The sequence below is a fragment of the Carcharhinus amblyrhynchos genome, chromosome 26, assembly GCF_965287045.1.
Source record: "Carcharhinus amblyrhynchos chromosome 26, sCarAmb.v2.hapA, whole genome shotgun sequence".
NCBI lineage: Eukaryota > Metazoa > Chordata > Chondrichthyes > Carcharhiniformes > Carcharhinidae > Carcharhinus > Carcharhinus amblyrhynchos.
The window spans coordinates 16,392,139-16,414,999 of record NC_137349.1 but is presented as its reverse complement, the minus strand read 5'-3'; positions in this window follow the sequence as shown (position 1 = coordinate 16,414,999).

Sequence of the window (22,861 nt, the reverse complement as noted above, 5' to 3'; positions counted from 1 at the left end):
ACTTTATTCACTGCATTTCCTGAGTGTGTCTTTGGGTTAATCTTTACACAGTCACCGAATCAATAATTTTCAATTGAGCTGCCATATTAAACATAAGCATTGTTCACCTCAAAATCCTTTCCTTGAAGGGAGCTGCACAGATGCCAGCTGTGTTCGGATAATGTACGCAGCTATCCATAGCTGAGCCTAGGGAGAGGCTATTTAATCTCTGCCTCATATAACTAGACCGGACCCTATCCTTAAATAGCACCTAGATGCTTTCTATCAGAGATCTGTGGGGATTGTACACTCTTCATTCAAATGATAGACGCACGACCCTCCTCTTGACCCAATTGCACAACACCTGGGCTGAAACCATCCCTTCTTACCTTAAAAGTGGTGCTCTGTGGCTAATTTATAATACATCTTTACTTCAAGATGAATAGTTTTTTTTAAATAGTTTAATGTGGCATAGTGGTATTATCAATGGACGAGCAATCCAGAGACCCAGGGTAATGTTCTGGGAACCCAAGTTCAAATCCCACTGCAGCAGATGGTAAAATTTAAATTCAATAAAAAAATCTGGAAATAAAAGACCATGAAACCATTGCTGATCGTCCTAAAAATCCATTTGGTTCACTAATGTCACGGACTGTTAGGGAAGGGGATTAGAAGGAAATCTGTCATTCTTATCTGGTCTGGTCTGCCCTACATGTGACTTCACATCCACAGCATTGTGGTTGACTTCTACATGGCCCAGTGGTTAGCACTGCTGCCTCACAGCGCCAGGGACCCAGGTTCAATTCTAGCCTTGGATGACTGTGTGTGTGGTGTTCTCCCCATGTCTGCATGTTTTTCCTCTGGGTGCTCTGGAGAGTTGGTGCAGACCTGATGGGCTGAATGGCCTCTTTCTTCTTTTTCAATTCATTTGTGGGACATGGACGTTGCTGGCTGGCCAGCATTTGTTGCCCATCCCTAGTTGCCCGAGGGCAGTTGCAATTCAACCACTTTGCTGTGGCTCTGGAGTCACATGTAGGCCAAACCAAGTAAGGATGGCAGATTTCATTCCTATTTGATGCAATTAGTATAAGATGGAAAACATATGCCTGTATTTAGCAGAATATGGAATTTAAACATACACACATTTATATATATACATCACAGCATTCATCTTTCTGCGCTGTGATCCTGGGTACAGGAGTATACTTAGGGCAGCACGCTGGTTAGCACTGCTGCCTCGCATAGCCAGGGGCCCAGGTTCGATTCCTGGCTTGGGTGACTGCGTGGTTTCTGCACATTCTCCTTGTGTCCGTGTGGGTTTCCTTCAAGTGCTGCTGTTTCCCCTCATGGTCTGAAAGACGTGCTGGTTAGGTACATTGGCCATGCTAAATTCTTCCTCAGTGTACCCGAATGCTGGAGTAACTTCACTGCAGTGTTAGTATGAGCCGACTTGTGATACTAATAAATAAACTTAAAAACCAACTTAAACTTGTTCACTACAATTGCGGCGCTGTGTCCTGCCACAGTTGATGGAACACTCAACCAGCAGCTAGAACCAAACACTGAGCAAGAGACAACTCTTGAATTTGGAAGTGCGCCTACACATTTTCCATTCCTGGGATGTCCACCAGGCCTCATTCCAGCGCACGATTTGCTGCTCTCTGGCTCCTGCTGTGTGGGAATTGTCCCGCAGTTTGCTATACCCCTGCAGGCAGCAGGGCAATTATTCAACAAGCACTGGACCTTCCACTCACTGTCACTGCTGCTCATTCACACAGTATGAAGCCTCATAACCCCAGGTTAAAGTCCAACAGGTTTATTTGGTAAGCTTTTGGAGCGCCGCCCCTTCATCAGGTGAGTGGGAGTTCTTTTCACAAAATAAAGACATATAAGGGCATATAAAGACACAAACTCAATTTACAATAGAATGGTTGGAATGTGAGTCTTTACACATGAATGAGTCTTTACTCATTCACACAGTCAGGGAAGGGTTCACCTGGAGTCTGACGAAGGCTCATCCTGACTCAAGATGTTGGCACTATTCTCTTTCCGCAGATGCTGAGATTTTGCAGCGCTTTCTGGAAGAGGACACAGGGCCTCTTTACTGAGAATTATTCTGGAGCGGAACTTGCTCCAAAAGTGGTTTTGTACACGCCGGGACCCTGGCAAAACTAGGCGGAACTGAAACTACATACAGCTTTGAAATGGTGTGAGCAACTTTCCATGAATGCTTGGGGTGCCCAAATCATTTTAAAGCTCGATGTAGTTTCAGTTCAGAGTCTCTTGTATTGTCTGAAGCAGTTAGCAGTTCCTTCCTGGCCCCATGCACTTCCAGCCCCAAACCATCCCCCTCCCCTCAACAACCCAATACATGTTGGTTATTGGATCATCCAATTACTTCTCCTGCGTTTCCCCCCCCTGGCATTGGCTCACTGATTCTGCAATCACCTGAGTTTTTCGTTTCTCCCACAATTCTCCAATCTGCCACTGCTTGTACTTTTGTTATTTGTTCCTTTGGTTTTGACACTCAGTTGCCCGAGGCCGCCTTTTGGCCCATTTCCATCTGCCTTCTTCGTTCAGTGATCATCTGCAGCGATCTCTCATTACTGGCATACTGTTACACTATCAGGAGGCTACTGCTATGAGAAAGCACATCCTGTTTGTAACAGCTGCGAGGAAGTGACGACCAGTAAGGCAGATAAAGGAGCAAGGGTTTATCGGGGGGAAAATAACTACAGACAAGACAGAGATTAGGATGTTTCCCAACACTATGACTCCAGGACTGAAACTGCAGGAAAGCACACGCTCCCGATCTCAATTTGCACACTTCGCCATGTGACCCTCTGACCGATAACTCACCCCTTCGTGAGGCACACTACTACACGGTTACAATATGCTTGTAAGAGATTGCACCACTGGAATGGAAGTGTGTCACGCAATCCAATGTCGCTCCCTTGCTCAACATCAAACCAGCCCTTCGCTTGCTCACTCGCCTTTCTCAACTGAGGTGCTGGCCCTCTTGACACACTGTCCCAATCACTGAAATGACACGTTATGCACAGCACAAAGGGATCTGTGAGCTCTTCACCAGGGCTCAATCACAGCATTCTGGCTTCGTCTTTGGAGCTTTCTTGCATTGTCACCAAGCTGTGATTTCAACACCCTCCGATGCTGCGACTCCATTGAGGCCCAACCAGAACATCAAAAGTCATAATGCAAGTAGCATAATGTAAGACTGTTCACCATATCATACCAGAGTGGAACTTTGCTGCCAGCCTGAGTACCATGTTGTTTAGAAGGAACCACTGCTGTACACGTTGTTGTGGTGCTATAATGATACAAAGGCATCAATCATTTATAAAGGATTGAGTAAGCCCAATGCCCAAGGACACCGAGATGCCCTTTCTAATCCCACCTTCTTGCACCAGGTCCATAGTCGGCGTAGAAGGTTAGAAAGCAGTGGCAGGATCAGACAGAGTCAGCACGAATTTATGAAGGGAAAATCACGCTTGACAAATCTGTTGGAATTCTTTGAAGATGTAACTAGTAGGGTTGACAAGGGGGAACCGGTCGATGTGGTATATTTGGACTTTCAGGAAGCATTTGACAAAGTCCCGCACAAGAGATTATCTTGCAAGATTAAAGTGCATGAGATGGGGGAAGTGTATTGAGATGGATAGAAAACTGGTTGGCAGAGAGGAAACAAACAGTAAGAATTAATGGGGCTTTTCTAATTGGCAGGCAATAACTAGTGGGGTGCCACAGGAATAGGTGCTGGGACTTCAGCTATTCGCAATATATATATTAATGATTTGGATGAAGGAACAAAATGTAACATCTCAAAGTTTGCAGATGACACCAAGTTGGGTAGGAGGGTGAACTGTGACGAGGATGCAGAGATCCTTCAGAATGATCTGGACAGGTTGGGTGAGTGGGCAGATGCAGTATAATTTGGATAAGTGTGAGGTTCTTCACTTTGGGAAGCAAAAACAAGGTGGCAGATTACTACCTGAATGGTTGTAAATCAGGAGAGGGGAGTGTGCAGTGGGACCTGGGTGTTCTTGTGCACCAGTCACTGAAGGTAAGCATACGGGTGCAGCAGGCGGTAAAGAAGGCAAATGACATATTGACCTTTATTGCGAGAGGTTTTGAGTACAGGAGCAGGGATGAGTTGTTGCAATTATACACAGCCTTGTGAAGCCACACCTCGAGTATTGTGTGCAGTTTTAATCTCCTTTTCTGAGGAAGGATATTCTTGCTCTCAAGGGAATTCAGCAAAGGTTTACCAGGCTGATTCTGGGGGTGGCAATACTGATGTGTGAGGAGAGATTGATTAGGTTAGGATTGTTTTCGCTGGAGTTCAGACAAAGGAGGGGAGATCTCTTAGAGACTTATCTAACAGGACCGGGCAGGGTAGATGCAGGGAGGATATTCCCAATAGTGGGGGAGTCCAGAACCAGGCATCACAGTCTGAGGATACGGGGCAGACTATTTAAGACAAAGGTAAGGAGACATTGCCTCACCCGAAGAATGGTGAGCCTGTGAAATTCATTACCACAGGAAGTAATTGATGCCAAAACATTGAATGTATTCAAGAGGTGGCTGGATATAGCACTTGGGGTGAATGGCATCAAAGGTTATGGGGAGAAAGCTGGATTAGGCTATTGAGTTGGATAATCAACCAGGATAGTAATGAATGGCAAAGCAGGCTCGAAGGACCAAATGGTCTCCTCCTGCTACTATCTTCTATGTTTCTATGTTTGATTTCTGGTCCTTGGCACTGAGAATTTTGACATTTAGCCTCAGAGTCATTGGGTGGGGAAATAAAATGTCTGGCTTCACTCTCTGAATCAATTTCAGGGACCTCTGTGGAAATGGATCGGAGGACATGGCTGAGCTTGTTAAGACTGGCTGAGACTCTCCCGTCAAGGCTTAGGCCAGGAGGGACACAGGAACAAGATGCTGGAATTCTGAAATACACGCTGAATATTGACGTGTCTGAGGCACAGGAGGATGACTGTCAGCCGTGGAAGTGCTAGGTAACTGTTACAGTTTTGTGTTCCCAGGAGAGCTGCTTATATCAAACATCTGTGGACTGAGGTTTCATTAGCTATCGTCGCCTGCGTTGGCTATCATTGTATTGACCGGTTGGCTCAGACAAACGTCACTATGTACACCAATTTCCTGTTCTCAAAGCGACTGGCAGGATATCCAAAACCTTTGATTTTGAGATCACGTACACAATGGTGTTTCCTTTGTGAAGTCAATAGGCAAATTTTTGCAGAGCTCTTCCTGTGCGGGGGTTGCGGGAGGGGCAGGGGAGGGGAGGAGGGGGTGGTGGGGGCACGGTTCGGTGAATTAAACCTGGAGGTCATTTGGCAGCTTCTCGTTTTACGACGGGTCTCTGGAAAATCAGACACACTGGGAATTGTGAACAGAGTCAAATGAGGCTCTACACGGGAAGTGGAGCCTCCCAGTAAATGCCCGACTATTCCAGCTTATCAAGAAAGGATCTGCACTTGATTACCAGGAAGCTCTGGATCCTGTGAGGGGGAAGATTTGATCTGTTTTTACAGTGAAATTGTAAATACCTTTATCCTGACTAGGATTTTCATACCAAGAGAATATTTCCCTTATGCTTTTGAATTTAAGATTGTCTTATAAATGCCAAAACACATCTCATTAACGTTAGTCTGAAAATGCCACTGTTGCCTCTATTACACGTTACAACATTACTGCAGCTAAAAAAAATCAACATGTTTATGTAATGCCATTTTGACTCAACAGATAAGAAAAGGAAGCAGGAGAGACCTATAATTGCCCAGCACACGTAACCTCTGGCAACATAGAATCTCTACAGTACAGAAGGCAGCCATTCTGCCCATCGAGTCTGCACTGACTCTCTGCTAAAGCATCTTACCCAGAACTTATCCCTGTAACCCCATGTACTTACCCAGCTAATTCCTCTAAACTACACATCTTGGAACACTAAGGGGCAATTTAGCATGGCCAATCTTTCTAACCCGCACATCTTTTGACTGTGGGGGAAAATGGGAGCGCCCGGAGATAGCCCCACACAGACACAATGAGAGCGTGCAAACTCAACACATTTGCCCGAGGCTGGAATTGAATCTGTGTCACTGGTGCTGTGAGACTAGTACTTTTTTTAAACCCAGTGGATTTCAAGGAGGTGAAACTGAAGATTTATTCCTGACCCCAATGCTGGGAGATTTGTTTAATTTTTAGAACTCAACTTTAGTAAGAAAAAAATGATAAGATGGTTTTAATTAATTAAGAGGGGCAACATAATGGCACAGTGGTTGGCACTGCAGTCTCACAGCGCCATGAACCTGGGCTCAATTCCGATCTCGGGTGACCGTCTGTGCGGAGTCTGCACATTCTCTCCGTGTCTGCGCTGGTTTCCTCCGGGTGCTGCAGTTTCCTCCCATATTGCAAAGATGTGTGGGTTAAGTTGATGCTAAATTTCTCCTCAGTGTCAGGGGGACTAACATGGGGAATATATGGGGCTGACTGTGTTAGGGGTCTGGGCGGAATTGTCGTTGTTGCAAGCTCATAGAAACATAGACGATAGGAGAAGGAGGAGGCCATTCAGCCCTTTGAGCCTGTTCCACCATTCATCACGATCATGGCTGATCGTCCAACTCAATAGCCTAATCCTGCTTTTCCCCCATAATCTTTGATCCCATTCGCCCCAAGTGCTAGAACTAGCTGTCTCTTGAATACATTCAATGTTTTGGCATCAACTATTTCCTGTGGTAATGAATTCCACAGGCTCACCACTCTTTGGGTGAAGAAATGTCTCCTCATCTCCGTCTTACCCCGAATCTTCAGACTGTGAACCCCTGGTTCTCAATGGCCTCCTTCTGGGACTCTATGATTTTCTGAGAAAGATCGGGATGAAGAGCAGCAAAAAGAGAAGGAGAGAGATCAAACAAACATCAGAAACATCACAGAACATAGTTCTGTTCAGTGGCAAATCTTACCGATGAGTTATGATAGCTGCTAATTCTGTGCACCCCCACTGGGATATGCCAGTATTTATGCAGAAGGCGATTTTCATCTGCGTTAAATAGGAAACTGGTTTCCAGCTGGCTCCAACACACCTGCCATCCAGTCAATAATAGAACAACTATTCTTAACTATTCAGCCTAATTTAAAATCCAAACAGGAAACATCCCACCCCTCCCCCACTCATCAGGCGTGAAACAAAATATCAGTTCAAGCTGCCCCCAGGATTAATGGGTAAAGAAATTCCATATCTCTCTGTGGCAATCGGCCATTAATGCCACATCTCAGGATTAATCTGCGACCTGCATTGAGTTAGCTCATCTGAGTCAGGCCAGCAGTGCTTTAGTGCGCCCAGAGCTCAGGGGCTTAAAAACCTTCCTGATTCTGATTACCAATTAGTAAACCATCTTTCAATGTGCTCATGTTGGATGAAGACAGCATTAGAATAGGTTGCCAATGCAAACTGCCCAGGCAGGATGACTAACCAGCCTTTACTTTATGGGAATATCCTCTCATTGTGCCCACTTGTTCTGGGTTGCATGCATCCAAGAAGTTGGGTGTTACATTATATTGGCCCTTAGACATCACCCAGCTCCAGTGACCTCTCATTTTCTTGCTCTCATACCTCTGGCAACAACTCCATCCCACCCCGAACACCGCACCACTGGTCCCAGCTCTAGCACAATCCCTTTAATGGCCAAAACCCTTCCCCTGTACCCAATTGGACCTGATTGAATTGCTGAGCAGAGACTGATGGCCAACTTCAGCACACATGAGGATGGCCTCAACCGGGATATTGGGTTCATGTCACATTATTTGTAACCCCCATGACCTGACTGGGCTTGCAAAATCTCACTAATTGTCCTTGCTGGAGACAATACACATCTCTTCAACGTGTGCTTAAGCCTCTCTCCACTCACATTGTCTGCACCTTTAAGACTTGATTACCTGTAAAGACTCGCATTCCAACCATTATCTTGTAAATTGAGTTTGTGTCTTTATATGCCCTGTTTGTGGACACGGTTTTCACTCACCTGTGCTCCGAAAGCTATTGGCTTGTGCTACCAAATAAACCTGTTGGACTTTAACCTGGTGTTGTGAGGTCTCTTACTGTCCTATTGGACTCCCATGCCAGATTGTCTGTTATTTCTCTCCTCAAGAGTTGGTCAGCCTGTCCCAAAAGTCTGACAGGAGCATAATGCATTTGGGCAATTAAATCAGAGGCCCATTACTTTCCTTATAACTGTAAACCAGATCAAATGTGGGAAGGCGATGGCCTAGTGGTATTATCACTAGACTATTAATCCAGAAACTCAGCGAATGCTCTGGGAAGCCGGGTTCGAATCCTGCCATGGCAGTTGGCGGAATTTGAATTCAATAAAAGACATCTGGAATTACTGATGACCATGAAACCATTGTCGATTGTCAGAAAAGCCATCTGGTTCACTAGTGCACTTGAGGGAAGAAAATCTGCCGTCCTTAATGGGTTCGGCCTACATGCGACTCCAGAGCCACAGCAATGTGGTTGACTCTCAACTGCCCTCGGACAACTAGGGATGGGCAATAAATGCTGGCCAGCCAGCGATGCCCATGTCCCACGAATGGGTCAAAAATAAGAAGCAGACACCCTGTGTAAATTAGGCATGGAAGGATATGTGTGCATACAGAAAGATTATACTCTACAATTGAAAAACTGCAGGTGTTTTGGAAAAGTCTTTACACTCAAAGTTTTTACACTTCGCCTCACTGGATCTCCCATGTCCAACACCAGATGAAATTTCGCACTTGCGCTGTCAGGACCATAGCAGGAAAGTTGCCCATTCTCCTATTAAGGCCATTAATTGGCTAATTAATTGCTCCTTAAGAGGCTTATCCCGCCTAGCCTAAAAGTGACAGGAATTCAGGTTTGGTGGAGAAGTGACAACCTTCTCCATCTCAGGCGAATAGCCTTTGAAGGCCCCTCAGAGTTGGTCCCCCACTCCAGGGCATTTGAGCTCTATGGCCCCCTCCCCCATAGCTACCCTCGGTGCCACAGTCATCCCTCTCCCCAACCCCCATGCCAATCAATGCTGAAGTATGCATTAAATGGTGGTGTGAGTTCAACAGTCAATCCCACACCATCCTTGAAATTCTACTCTTAGAAACCATTTCCATTAATAGACCAGACTGAAATCCCCATTCCATTTCAGTCACTACAGTATATAACATACAGTACAGTACATAAGGGTGGCAGAGTGGTTAGCACTGCCAGGGACCTGGGTTTGACTCCGGCTTTGGGTGACTCTTTGTGTGGAGTTTGCACATTCTCCCCATGTCTGCATGGGTTTGCTCCCACAGTCCAAAGATGCGGAGGTCAGGAGGATTAGATGTTCTAAATTGCCCTTTACAGTCCAAAGATGTGTAGGTTGGGTGGGACCACCATGGTAAATGTGTGGGGTTACGGGGATGGGTTGGAGGGGAGGGATGCTCTTTCAGAGTGTCAGTGCAGACTTGATGGGCGGGATGGCCTCTTTCTGCACTGTGGCGATTCTATAATTCTACAACAAACCTCCTGCGAGGAGCTGCTACTTTGTTTTCCTTTTCAACCTGATTAGGTTTTCCTTTTCAAACCAGGCTTCCGGCCCCTATTTACAGTCTGGTAACCTTAGTAACTATGCACTTAGTAAAAACAAAGACTGATTAACTAACTGACCTATATGGCAAAACCTATATCTTGCATGGGAATTATTTCCATGGCGACAAACGACTCAGATCAGCGAAGATCTGAAACTTCGTCAGCACATGCAGGCGATGAAGCTACAGCTCGGAACCTGTTACATCAATGCCAGCTATTGCCCAAGGAGACTCCAAACACCAATGTGGAGGGCCCTGGCAACCTGCACAGGTGGATCCAGAATATCCCATGGCATTGTTTAAAGAAGAGCAGGGAATCCTTCCTCAATCCAAAAAGAAAAGGTACAGTAAGAAGTGTCAGGACACGAGGTTAAAGCCCAACAGGTTTATTTGGAATCACGCGCTTTCGGAGCGCTGTTCCTTCATTGGGTGAGTGGACAGCGCAGACCCGGTGGGCAGGTCATGTCATCTGTATGTCAGACGAGCGCATACCCAAGCACCTCCTTTTTGGAGAACTCTCTGCTGGAAGACGCTCGCATGGAGGGCAGAAGAAACGATTCAAAGACACACTCAAGGCCTCCCTGAAGTCGCTTGACATTGACACGACCACCTGGGAAACGCTGGCGCAAAACCGCCCTACCTGGCGCTGCCTCATCCACAAAGGCTGTCAAGCTCGCGAAGCAAGGTGTATTGCTGAAGCACAACTTAAGTGCGAACTGCGCAAGTCCAGAGCCACCAGCGCAACAACTACAGTGTCTACCCAAGTCTGTCCAATATGTGCCAGGACATTCCGTGCCCGAATTGGCCTGATCTTTGGACACACCGTAACCAGCCTCAAAATGACTAATGGTGTCGAGGTCCTCATCGATGACAATGGACGAACAACAAGTGGTGAGGTGGGTTCACTAATACAAACCTGATGAATCAACTCACTAATCCATTCACCTGATGAAGGAGCAGTGCTCCAAAAACTCATAATTCCACATAAACCTGTTGGACTTTAACCTGATGTCACGAGACCTCTTACTGTGCCCACCCCAGTCCAACACCGGAACCTCCACATCAAAAAAAAAAGCTGATTTGGTTATTCATTTGTTGTTTGTGCAGTCTTGTGCACAATCAAGCTGTTGTGTTTTCTCAGTACATTTTTAAAGTTTATTTATTAGTGTCACAAGTAAGCTTACATTAACACTCCAATGATGTTACTGTGAAAATCCCCTAGGCGCTGCACTCCGGTGCCTGTTCGGGTAACACTGAGGGAGAATTTAGCATGGCCAGTGCGCCCAAACCAGCACATCTTTCAGACTGTGGGAGGAAACCGGAGAACCCAGAGGAAACCCTCGCAGATACAGGGAGAAATGTGCAGGCTCTGTACGGACAGTGACCCAAGCTGGTAATTGAACCCGGGTCTTAAATGAGGTAACTGTCTGCATTCAGTGTAACCTTTGCTTCTGGTGGGGCGACATTAAAAGATTAAGCTAACCATCACACACCCTGCTGTTGCCTTCAATGGGATAGAGGAATGAGCAGGCTGTAAAATGGGGCGCGCCCCTGCCAATGTTGCATTTTGCCCGTGGGGAGCTTAACCTTGACTTTCATTCAAAGCAGAAGACAGGTTTGATTCAAACACATCATTAGCCTCTTAATTGCTGCGTCTATTGAAAGTCTGAGACAAGTGACAGATTGTTAATGGAGTCATTCTGCAGGAAATACTTCTAAAGTGTCAAAAATCGACAATACAAACAGTGAGCTAAAAAGGAAAAATTCCATATGCATTCATACAACACCTCATCTTGTCTCTCAGAAACCTTGAAAAGCACTTCAGATAAATGAATTGCTTTGAAATGCAATCACTATTGTTATGTGAGCAAACATGGCAGACATCTTAATCTTGTTCACAGCAAGACCCACAAACAGCAACAGGATGAGGGACCAATTGGTCTGATTTGATTTGATTTATTATTGTCACATGTTTTGGGATACAGTGAAAAGTATTGTTTCTTGCGCGCTATACAGACAAAGCATACTGTTCATAGTGAAGAAAAAGAGAGACTGCAGAATGTAGTGTTACAGTCATAGCTAGGGTGTAGAGAAAGATCAACTTAGTGTGAGGTAGGTCCATTCAAAAGTCCGATGGCAGCAGGGAAGAAGCTGTTCTTGAATCAGTTGGTACGTGTCCTCAGGCTTCCGTGTCTGTTTTTCAGGGCAATGATTTTGATTTGATTTATTATTGTCACATGTATTGGAATACAGTGAAAAGTATTGCTTCTTGCGCGCTATACAGACAAAACATACTGTTCATAGAGAAGGAAACAAGAGAGTGCAGAATGTAGTGTTACAGTCATAGCTAGAGTGTAGAGAAAGATCAACTTAATGCATTCAAAAGTCTGTTGGCAGTAGGGAAGAAGCTGTTCTTGAGTTGGTGGGTACGTGACCTCAGACTTTCATATCTTTTTCCTGAAAGAAGAAAGTAGAAGAGAGAATGTCCAGGATGCGTGGGGTCTTTAATTATGGTGGCTGCTTTGCCAGATAATGGGAAGTGTAAAAAGAGTCAATGGATCGGAGGCTGGTTTGCGTGATGGATTTGGCTACATTCACGACCTTTCGTAGATCAAGTTGTGACCAGCAGTGGTTAAGAGTGGAAAATCAATCCAGGAAAAGAGGGAAATCCTTTGTGTTTCTTTGAATAATGCCACGTGCTCGTTTAAATTCAACTCTACTGAATCACGCAGTTTAATGTTTCACCTGAGTATTTCTAACAAGGCAGGATTGCTGCAGTATATTGCAGTTGAGTACCAGCCTGTACACCCAGATGCTGGAGTGCAGCTTCAACCTTCTGACGCAACAACAGCAGTTACGTGTGACATGACTAAACCCCCCAACACAACAGTCTACCCAATGAAAACACAGCTTGTGGAATGTCACCAGTCAAAGTTCAATGACGTGATTTGCAAACAAAGATTGATATTACGCAGCTTTCAAATTTGGAGAGGAGAGAGCCATGTGAGAGGTACTGTCTGAAGTTACTTATCTAATTTGGAAAATTTAATTGTTTTGGGAAAGACCAGGACAAAATGTCTGGCTGTAATTCTAGATATCTTGGCCCTGGCTTGATCAGATAACCAGGGAGAAATTGTATTAGTTTTAATAAAACCTCATTGTGCAGTTAACAGACACAGGACAACATTTTCTTCTCCTTTTTACTCTTAGTTGTTTTCACTTGGTAGACGTGATTCATGGTGAAAGTGGGCACAGGGGGTGGATATGGTCAACCACTGACATTTAGTGCTGAAAACCACTGAGTCATAAAGTCATGCAGTGCAGAAAAGGCCCTTCGGCCCATCGAGCTTGCACTGTACCAACCAACTCAAAAACAGCTTCTTCCCTGATGTGATCAGATCTTTAGACGGAACTACCTTGCACTAAGTTGATCTTTTTCTACACCCTAGCTATGACTATAACACCACATTCTGCACTCTTTCCTTCCCTTCTCTATGAATGGAGTGCTTTGTCTGTATAGTGCGCAAGAAACAATACTTTTCACTGTATGCTAAGACATGTGACAATAATGAATCAAATCAAACTCTCAAATGCCCCCAGGGATGGGGAATAAATGCTGGCCTAGCCAGCAATGCCCACATCCCATGAACAAATAAAAAAATTGTATTTGCCTCTGAGTCATGAGGATATCATAGAATCATAGAATCTCTATAGTACAGAAAGAGACCATTCAGCCCATTGAGTCTGTATTAACCATAATCCCACCCAGGCCCTATTCCCGTAAACCCACGCATTTACCCTGCTAATCCCCCTGACACTAGGGTCAATTTAGAATGGCCTATGCACTTAACCTGCACATCTTTGGACAATAGGTGGCAATTTAGCATGACCAATCCATCTAACCTGCACATCTTTAGACTGGGGCAGGAAACCGGAGCACCTGGAGGAAACCCACACAGACATAGGGAGAATATGCAGACTCCACACAGACAGTGACCCTGGCACTATGAAGCAGCAGTGCGAACCATTCTCCCACGTGCCGTCCACAGATCTTAAACTCTAGTTTTATTTTGATTAAAATACTTTGCTCTAATTTTCTCCAAGTCTTTTCTGATGTCACATACACTGGACTGCAGGGCGTTTCCACAGATGCGTGTCTACTTCCATTAGCTCATCCCAACCTGCCATTCCTTGAGGGTCTCGGTGATGGACTACAGGCAGAACTGATGCTCTCGGCAGCTGCCCTTTTCATTAGCGCTCTATAAATGGCAGTCAAAAGCAGCCACTTTGGAAGATTTCTCATCTCTCATCCTGAGATAGCGTTGCAAATTGACTCAGTCCAAAAATCAGCTAACACTGCACATCCTAGGAATTGGACATGGGCGTAAGTTCCGTACTTAGTGTTTATTTGTTGATTTGTGTAACATGAGAGATTCAGAGATTCAGCAGATTAACGGTTGTGGCATAATCATTGCAAGGTTGTTAAGTAACAATCAATAGCTGATTATCAAGAAGTAATGCAATCAATGGATATCAGAACATGTCAATACCCTGCTCATCTATTGGATTATCCCAAAGGAAACATCTCCTATTCATCTAATGCCATGACTAGTTAGAACATAGAACATAGAAAAACTACAGCACAAACAGGCCCTTTGGCCCACAAGTTGCGCCGATGATATCCATACCCACTAGGCTTACCTATAACCCTCAATTCTATTAAGTTCCATTAGTTGTTGTTCAGGTTCTTACCAAATGCTTTACTTGTCCTGAAAACAAGGACAATTTGAACTCATTCCGTCCAGTAGGAGTGGAGCAGCCTCGCAGTTAGAATCATCTCTGAAAGTTTACTGTCCCATTTCCCCCTCCACCCCAACCCCCACAGATCTTACCTATCACCACTGCCCCTTGGAGGAAGCAGACACATCACCATCATTAGGTGGGAGACTCATTAGGAGAACATCCTTTCCGGATGTATCATAGTTTGATATGACTCCTGCTCCGAATAAGACCGCAAGAAAGATCAAAGTGTTGTGAACATAGCCCAATCCATTATGCAAACCCATCCATTGACTCTGTCTACACTCCCTGTTGGTTCAGAAAGGCAGCATAATCAAGGACCCCACGCGCCCCAGACATTCTCTCTTGCACCTTCTTCCATTGGGAAAAAGACACAAGAATCTGAGGTCACACACCAGCCGACTCGAGAACAACTTCTGCCCTGCTGCCAGCAGACTATTGAATGGATCTGCCATATATTATGCTGACCTTTCTCGACACCCTAACACTATATTTTGCATCCTCTCTTTTCTTTCTCCCCATGTCCTCTACAAAAGGTATGTTTGTCTCTATTGCGTGCAAGAAACAAAACTTCTCCCTACATCCCAATACATGTGGCAATAATAAATCAAAACACATCAAATCATTAATTTTTGCTAATTACAGAATCATTGTACCATACCGTGCAAAGGAAGCCCTTTGGCACATCAAGTCTGCACCGACACGCAAGAAACATCTAACCTCCCACTTAATCACATTTACCGGCACTTGGCCCATAGCCTTGAATGCTATGATGTGCCAAGCGCTCATCCAGGTACTTTTTAAAGGATGTGAGGTAACCCACCTCCACCAACCTCCCAGGCAGTGCATTCCATTACTGTCACCACCCACTGAGTAAAAAAGCTTTTCCTCACATCGTCCCTAAACCTCATGCCCCTCATCTTGAACTTGCAGACCCCTCCTGATTGACCCTTCAACTGTGGGGAACAGCTGCTCCTTAATCACCCTGTCTGTCCATGCTTCTCATAATTCTGTACACCTCGATTTGGTTGCCCCTGCAGAAACAATCCAAGTCTATCCAACCTCTCTCTTTCTCCAAAACACCTTACTACCCACCTATTCAAAACCTTGTAAACATTGGAGCCTTAAACCAGGAAGGGTGAATGGGTAAACATGTTATGATGTCCTAATGATGGAATGGGAAACTGACATTCACTGTTTAAGCACAAGCATAAGAAAAAGTTACTTGTGCAATGCACTAGGAATTGAGCTTTGACTTTGTGGAAATAGGGTCACAGCAAAATGATACACAATTCAGAGAGATGGGGTAGGCACAAAAACAGACATCAGTAGTATTGCCATACATTTCCCTGTGGCCAAGGTCTCTGAACTTAAAATTGTCCATAGTGGATTCCAGATCCTGTTCTTCTCTTAAGTTTTAAAGTTTATTTATTAGTGTCACAAGTCAGCTTACATTAACACTGCAGTGAAGTTACTGTGAAAATCCCCTAGTCGCCACACTCTGGCATCTGTTCAGGTACACTGAGGGAGAATTTAGCATGGCCAAATCACCTAACCAGCATGTCTTTCAGACTGTGGGAGGAAACCACAGCACCCGACAGAAGCCCACACAGAAGCGAGGAAAATGTGCAGACTCCACACAGACAGTGACCCAAGCTGGGAATCGAACCCAGGTCCTGGCGCTGTGAGGCAGCAGTGCTAACCACTGTGCCAACGTGCTGCCCATGTTCTTCTAATTCTGAGTTCACAGAATCATAGAATCCCTACAGTGCAGAAGAAGGGCATTTGGCCTATCGAGTCTGCTCCGACAACAATCCCACCCAGGCCCTATCCCTATAAGCACATGAATTTACCTGCTAATCCCCCTGACGCTGAGTGGAATTTTCTGGCCATGTTTGGCCCAAGATTGGAAAACCCCACCCGAGGTCAATGGGCCTTTGCATGGTCCTGACCTGTCCGCTACGATTCCTGTGGCGGGCAGGACAGGCAAATTCCATCCTAAAGGTCAATTTAGTAAGGCCAATCCATCTAACCTGCACATCTTTGGATTGGGAAGAAGCCAGCGCACCCGGAGGAAACACACACAGACATGGGGAGAACGTGCAAACTCCACACAGACAGTGACCCAAGGCCGGAATCAAATCTGGGTCTCTGGTGCTGTAAGGCAGCAGTGAGTTCAACAACATCTAATAAGTAGAGCATTTTTTTTTTACATTGCTAACCAGATTACCACATGGAAACTGAAGAAGGTCAAACCAGATGCAATGTTATGGAGTGGGAAGAGGTGTTGGAACGGGCCCAGTTCCCACTGTGTGGTCTGTGTCCTCAGACAAGAACCAATCACAATGTCAGGGTGGTTATTGTGCACATGGAGTGCAGTGCAGACCGAGAACGCGAGAGACACAGGCTTGTTGATGGGATTTGCAAAAGATTAAGCACTGCAATATTTTTGCAATATTTATGACTCCACGGAACTATTTGTGGAACTTATTTTTCTCTGACCCAGCAAGTGGGAGCTTTGCGGAGCCCCTGTGGCTTCCCAAGAATTTCTGTCTTAATGCAGCTGTGGGGCCTGTAAGGGACGTTTATTGCTCCCTGGGGAAGGGGTAGGACATTTGGAAAATCCTTATGATTTCAACGGTTGCAGTTCTGATCCTGCTGCCTCACGATGCCATTCATTGACACAAATTGCTTCTTGTTGCGTGGCAATAATTGCAACTCTTACAGATTTTGTTCTCTTTTTAAAAAGAGAACATTATCTTACTTCCTTTTCGTTTTCCCAGTAGTACGGGGCTGTTATCAGTCATTTTATTTTGACAGCTTAAGTTTTTAAAGCGTATTCTCTGAATTAGCAGAAGCTGCAGATGACTGATCACTTCTGGCTTTGTTGGCTGTAGTGAGGTTGATGCAGCCTCACTGCATTCACACCTTTTTAAACACTTCTTCTTTCTCCACCTCTCTCAAATAGACCCAATCTCATGTCGGTAAGGTTGCTGTCTACTATCTCATCTCTATTGACCTTTTCACCTTTGTCAATCCAGACAGATTTTTTTGAATAATAGAACATAGGATAGTTAGGAGCAGGTGTCGGCCATTCAGCCCTTTGAGCTTGTTCCATCATTCAATAAGAACTGATTCTGGTATCAGCTCCACTTTGCCGCCTGCCCTCCATAACCCTGTACTCCCTTAAAATAAATCATAACTCAACCCGGAAAAAATTCAATGACCCACCATCCATTGAGTTCCAGGTAAGATAATTCCACGTGGAAACAACCCCAGAGATGCAAAATTTCTCCTCGTCTCCACCTTAAATGGTAGATCTTTTATTCTTAAATTGTATCCCCTGGCTTTAGTCTCTCGCACAGGTGAAAACACCTCCCTCACTCGGCCAAATCCCCTCAGGATCTGATACACTTCAATAAGATCAACTCTCATACTTTGAAACTGTAATGGGTCTGGGCTCAAACTGTTCAACCTTTCTCCATGAGAGAAGCCCCTCATCCTTCAAGGGAACCTTCTGAGCTGTTTCTGGTACAATAATGGGAAGGATTCTCTGGTTTCGTCCGAGGCAGGACCTGTTGTGAGTGAGAATGGAAAATTTGGTGCCCCAACTAAAACTCCTTTCATTTTCAGCAGCATTGGAAAATCCCAGCCGTCAATGAGGTTGGAAAACTTTGGCTTGAACGTGTTTTCAAATAACGAGACCAAAACTGGATGCAGACTCATTAAGGCCCTACAGCTGCGGTAAACCTTCCTCTATAGGTAGCCTGGCAATGGAGCCAAATTGTGTCCTCCCCTAATGATGACACTCTTTCCAGTGGGATTGACCCGGAACAGCATTGGGCAACTTATTCACTTCACTCCTCTGGAAGGGGAGATGTGAGGTAGAATCATAAAGTCTACAGTGCAGAAGGAGGCCATTTGGCCCATTGAGCCTGTACCAACAATAATCCCACCCAGGTACTGTCTGTCCCTGTTGCCCCATATATTTACCCCCCGATTCCCCTGACAGTAGAGTCAATTTATTATGGCCAATCAACCTAACCCGCATGGACTATGGGAGGAAACCGGAGGGAACCCACGTAGACATGGGGAGAATGTGCAAACTCCACACAGACAGTGACCCAAGGTCGGAATTGAACTCGGGTCTCTGGCACTGTGAAGCAGCAGTGCTAACCACTGTGCCACAGGCAGCAAGGGTAGGACTTTGACTTTTGGGAGGTGTAACACTGACATAGGGGTCAAGTGCAAGTCACAACCACACACTGTATGGGAAACAATTCCATCATAGAACATAGAACACTACAACACAAACAGGTCCTTCGGCCCACAAGTTGTGCTGATCATATCCGTACCTACCAGGCCTGATTTTCCCCAAATTAGCTAATCTTTTAATTCATTCGTGGGACATGTGTGTCGCTGGCTAGGCCAGCTTTTATTGCCCATCCCTAGTTACTCTTGAAACTGAGTGGCTTGCTGGGTCATTTTAGAGGGCAGTTGAGAGTCAACCGCATTGCTGTGAATATGGTGTCACATGTAGGCCAGATCAGGTAAGGACGGCAGATTTCCTTCCCCAAAGACCAGGTGGGTCTTTCTGACAATGGTTTCACAGTCATCAGTAGATTCTTAATTCCGGATATTTTTTATTGAGTTCAAATTCTACCATCTGCCGTGGTGGGATTTGAACCCCGGTCCCCAGAACTTTAGCTGAGTTTCTGGATTCGTCGTCTGGTGATAATACCAGTAGGCCATCGCCTCTCCTAATTATTAACTGGAGGGTGGGCTTGACTCCAAATTGAGGACGGTGGGCAGACTCTTAAGCAAGAGGGCCAATAGGAGGCTCTTCAGTGCAGGAGGAGCAGCAGCTGCTGTTTAAGTTAGAGACAGAGAGAGAGAGAAGGTGCCTCAGGATGGAGGCTTCCTGTCTACATGTCAAGAATGGATAAACAGTTACCTTCCACTTAAGTCCAAAATTGGGTATTAATCATTTAATTGAGGTTACTGGGATATATACAGAGGTTATAGGTGGAACCGGGTGTTGTGATGTGGAGTTGGATCGGAAAATAAAGGAAGTTTATGAAGAAGCAGGATTTGCATCTCCTTTACTGGGCTGCAACTGAGAGGCTGAAACATTTTATATATTTTTAAAAAACTATTAACTATAAAAATAAATGGCCTGAAATACCAGGCCACCATTGTAAACCTTTCTCCACAGGCTGCCCCCTGTGGCTGAAACCATGCAGGCGCAAGAGGGTGGCTGGGGGGAGGAGAGGTAGTGGGGGGAGGAGAGGTAGTGGGGGGGAACTGCAAACACTGCATGGAACATGACCCTTCCCTCCTCCGGCCCTCCCTTCCCTCCCCTCCTCCTCTCCCTCCGCCCCCTCAGGTCTGCCAGCAGGAAGCCCCTCCAGGGAACTGATTTAGTTCCTGATCCCTTGGCTCTCTGCAGATTGAATGGAAAATTCCAGTTGGCCTCTGTTAAGAGGCTTGAATAGGATATGAATAACCCTCCGCTGGCTCTCTGCCGCTTTGCAGGCAGGTAGCCTCTTCAGCTGCTGATGCTCCATTTGCTCAGTTTAGTGGGGCTGCGTGTTAACCCGATGATGTTCTATCCACCAGTAAAGAATCCAGCCTTCATGTCCTGAAGTATGAACTGTAGGAATTCCAAAACCTCCGAATATGTCCAAAAACAACACAGTTGTGGCTTTCCAAAAATACACACTGCAAGTTCAGGACTGGTATTCCAATTACACAATTTCCAAAAATGAGGCCCTGTTTCCCTTCTCAAAAATATGATCTCGGCCCAGGCCGTGCTCTCCGACATTCTTACTTCCTGGCCCTTTCAGGAGATTTTCCAACTGATGGGAATGCCCCTTTTGGCGAATTCCCGCTTGAGTCCTACTGCTCCCAACATTCCTGTCCTGCTCATGATCCCTTGCACAATCCTCCCACACCCATGTTTCCTGTCAGGCAAGGTCCGGGCGATAGGATCCACCTGCTTCCAATTCTTCCACCAGGCCCAGTCCATGCGAAAATGCTTCTGTTCCCGATTTTCCCAACCAGTTTAATTTTCTTCAAAGTTTCTCGTGTGAGAATTTCGCTGCAATGTGCAAAGGAGGTGCTTTGATGTTGCAAGGATTTTGGATGCAAGGATTTTCCAGCTTGACTTCTCCCAGATCCAGACAAACGTTTTAAGATTTAAATTGTTTGTGGGACGTTGCTATGAAAGGGATATCAGTTAGGATCTTGTTGCTGGATGTTGACATTTTATTCGCCAAGTTTTTGATGGATCTGTAGATTGTTTATAGATGAGAATGAGGGGAAAATGTTTATGTTGCCCGATAAAAAATAATTTTTATAGCATTTTTCATGGCTTGAGGATGTTCCACAGCAGTTGCAGTCAAATAAGCACTTCTGAAGCGCAGTCACCTTAATGATGGAGGAAAATGCAGAAGCCAAACTACAGTGAAGTGCTGAATTGGTTGGCATGGTGGCACAGTGGTTAGCACTGCTGCCTCCCGGTGCCAGGGACCCGGAAGTGATTCCCAGCTTGGGTCGCTGTCTGTGCAGAGTCTGCATTTTCTCCCCATGTCCGCGTGGGTTTCTCCGGGTGCACCAGTATCCTCCCACAATCCGAAGGATGTGCAGATTAGGTGGATTGGCCATGCTAAATTCTCCCTCAGTGTACCCAAACAGGCGCAGGAGTGTGGTAGTAACTTCATTGCAGCGTTAATGTAAGCCTACTTGTGACACTAATAAGTAAACGTTAAAAAAGAAAGGGAAATTGGACAAATGACCAGGGTGATCTGCTCTAGTGATGCTGGTTGAGGTGTAAATGTGGACCAGGACACTGTGTAGAATTTCTCCTTGTTTCTCTTAGCTGTACCATAGGATCAGTGACATCTGTTTGAAAGGGAAGATACATCCTCAGTTTACATTGCATCCAAAATTCGGCGCCTCCAAAAATGCAGCTACAGTAACGCCTTGAAACATTAGGTTTGATGATGATCTCTGGCTTGTAAGGTGCAGTCTGATCCCAGGGGCTGGATTTCATGCTCCCCAGTCGTCAAAGGTGAGGAAAGATATAAAATTCAGTGGGTAGTGTACTCACTATCTACTAGCTTGCACCAGAGCCCACCACAATTTCCCCAGCAGCAAGGCTTATATTGGACAGCCTGCCTGACAGTTGAGGACCTTCAGTGGGCAATTGACTTCCACTGAAGGGCCTCACCCTGCCAGAATTTAACCAGCATGAAGAGAGGACAACACAAAGTGACCAGCCTGCCATGTTTCCCTGGGTGATGGATGGGCAATGGTGATCCCTCATTAACAGCCCTTCCGAGTCCCCAGTGTTTTAGCCCCACTCCCACCGCCTATATTCCCCTCCTGGTATGGCCTCTCAACTCGCATCCTACTGTCCAAGCCTACCAGCTTGACCCTGGGCGAGATATCAGACCAAATGATCCAAATCCTAACTCAATGCCACACACATCTTTCCAAAGGTATTAAAGAACTGCTGGTCTCCAATGTGATGGGCAGCTTTCTGACACAGGACTTCCCAATCCCGAAAGGTGGAAATTCCGTCTCCAATGGCCAACATTCTATTGAACAGGTCACAGGACAATTGGTATCCAACCTGGCAGGGGCCATCATCTGACCTTTTAGCTGAGATGGTGGGTGAGACATTTCCGGGATTTGGAACCATTCGGCCCATTGCACTGACAACAATCCCACCCAGGCCTCATCCCCGCAACCCCACACCACTCATCCCTCTAACCTACGCATCCCAGGGCACTAAGGGGCAATTTATCATGGCCAATGCACCTAACCAACACATCTTTGGACTGTGGGAGGAAACTGGAGCACCTGGAGGAAACCAACGCAGACACGAAGAGAATTTGCAGACTCCGCACAGACAATGACCCAGGCCGGGAATGGAACCCAGATTCTCGATGCTGTGAGGCAGCAGTGCTCACCACTGTGTCATCATGCCGCCCATGGACCTGGTGGTACTATAGCTGCATTTATGGAGGTGCCAAATTTTGGACATAATGTAAACCAAAGTTTTTAGTCTGGAAGACCCTAAACTAATGTTCTGAGTCTGGATGATGCTTTCGCTGATGATTTGAGTCTGAACGAAGTTTTCCTCAATTTTAATGATCTTAACAAGCAACCTGACGCTGGTGAAAGACTAGCCCTCCCCCACTTCCCCTGATCTGACCTAGCTGGGATCAGGATGGTGATGTCAAACTGGCACTTTGGCTGGTGATACAAAAAAAATGCACATATGCCCGCCTCTGTACCAGCATTAAAAATCCCACCCAATGAGGCGATTTTCACCATTCCGACCTCGTTCGTAGCTGGGATTCTCCGGTACCGCTGAAAGTGAATGGAGTTTTGGCTGGAAGGCCTAATTCTCCATTCCCACCCGCAGCGGAAT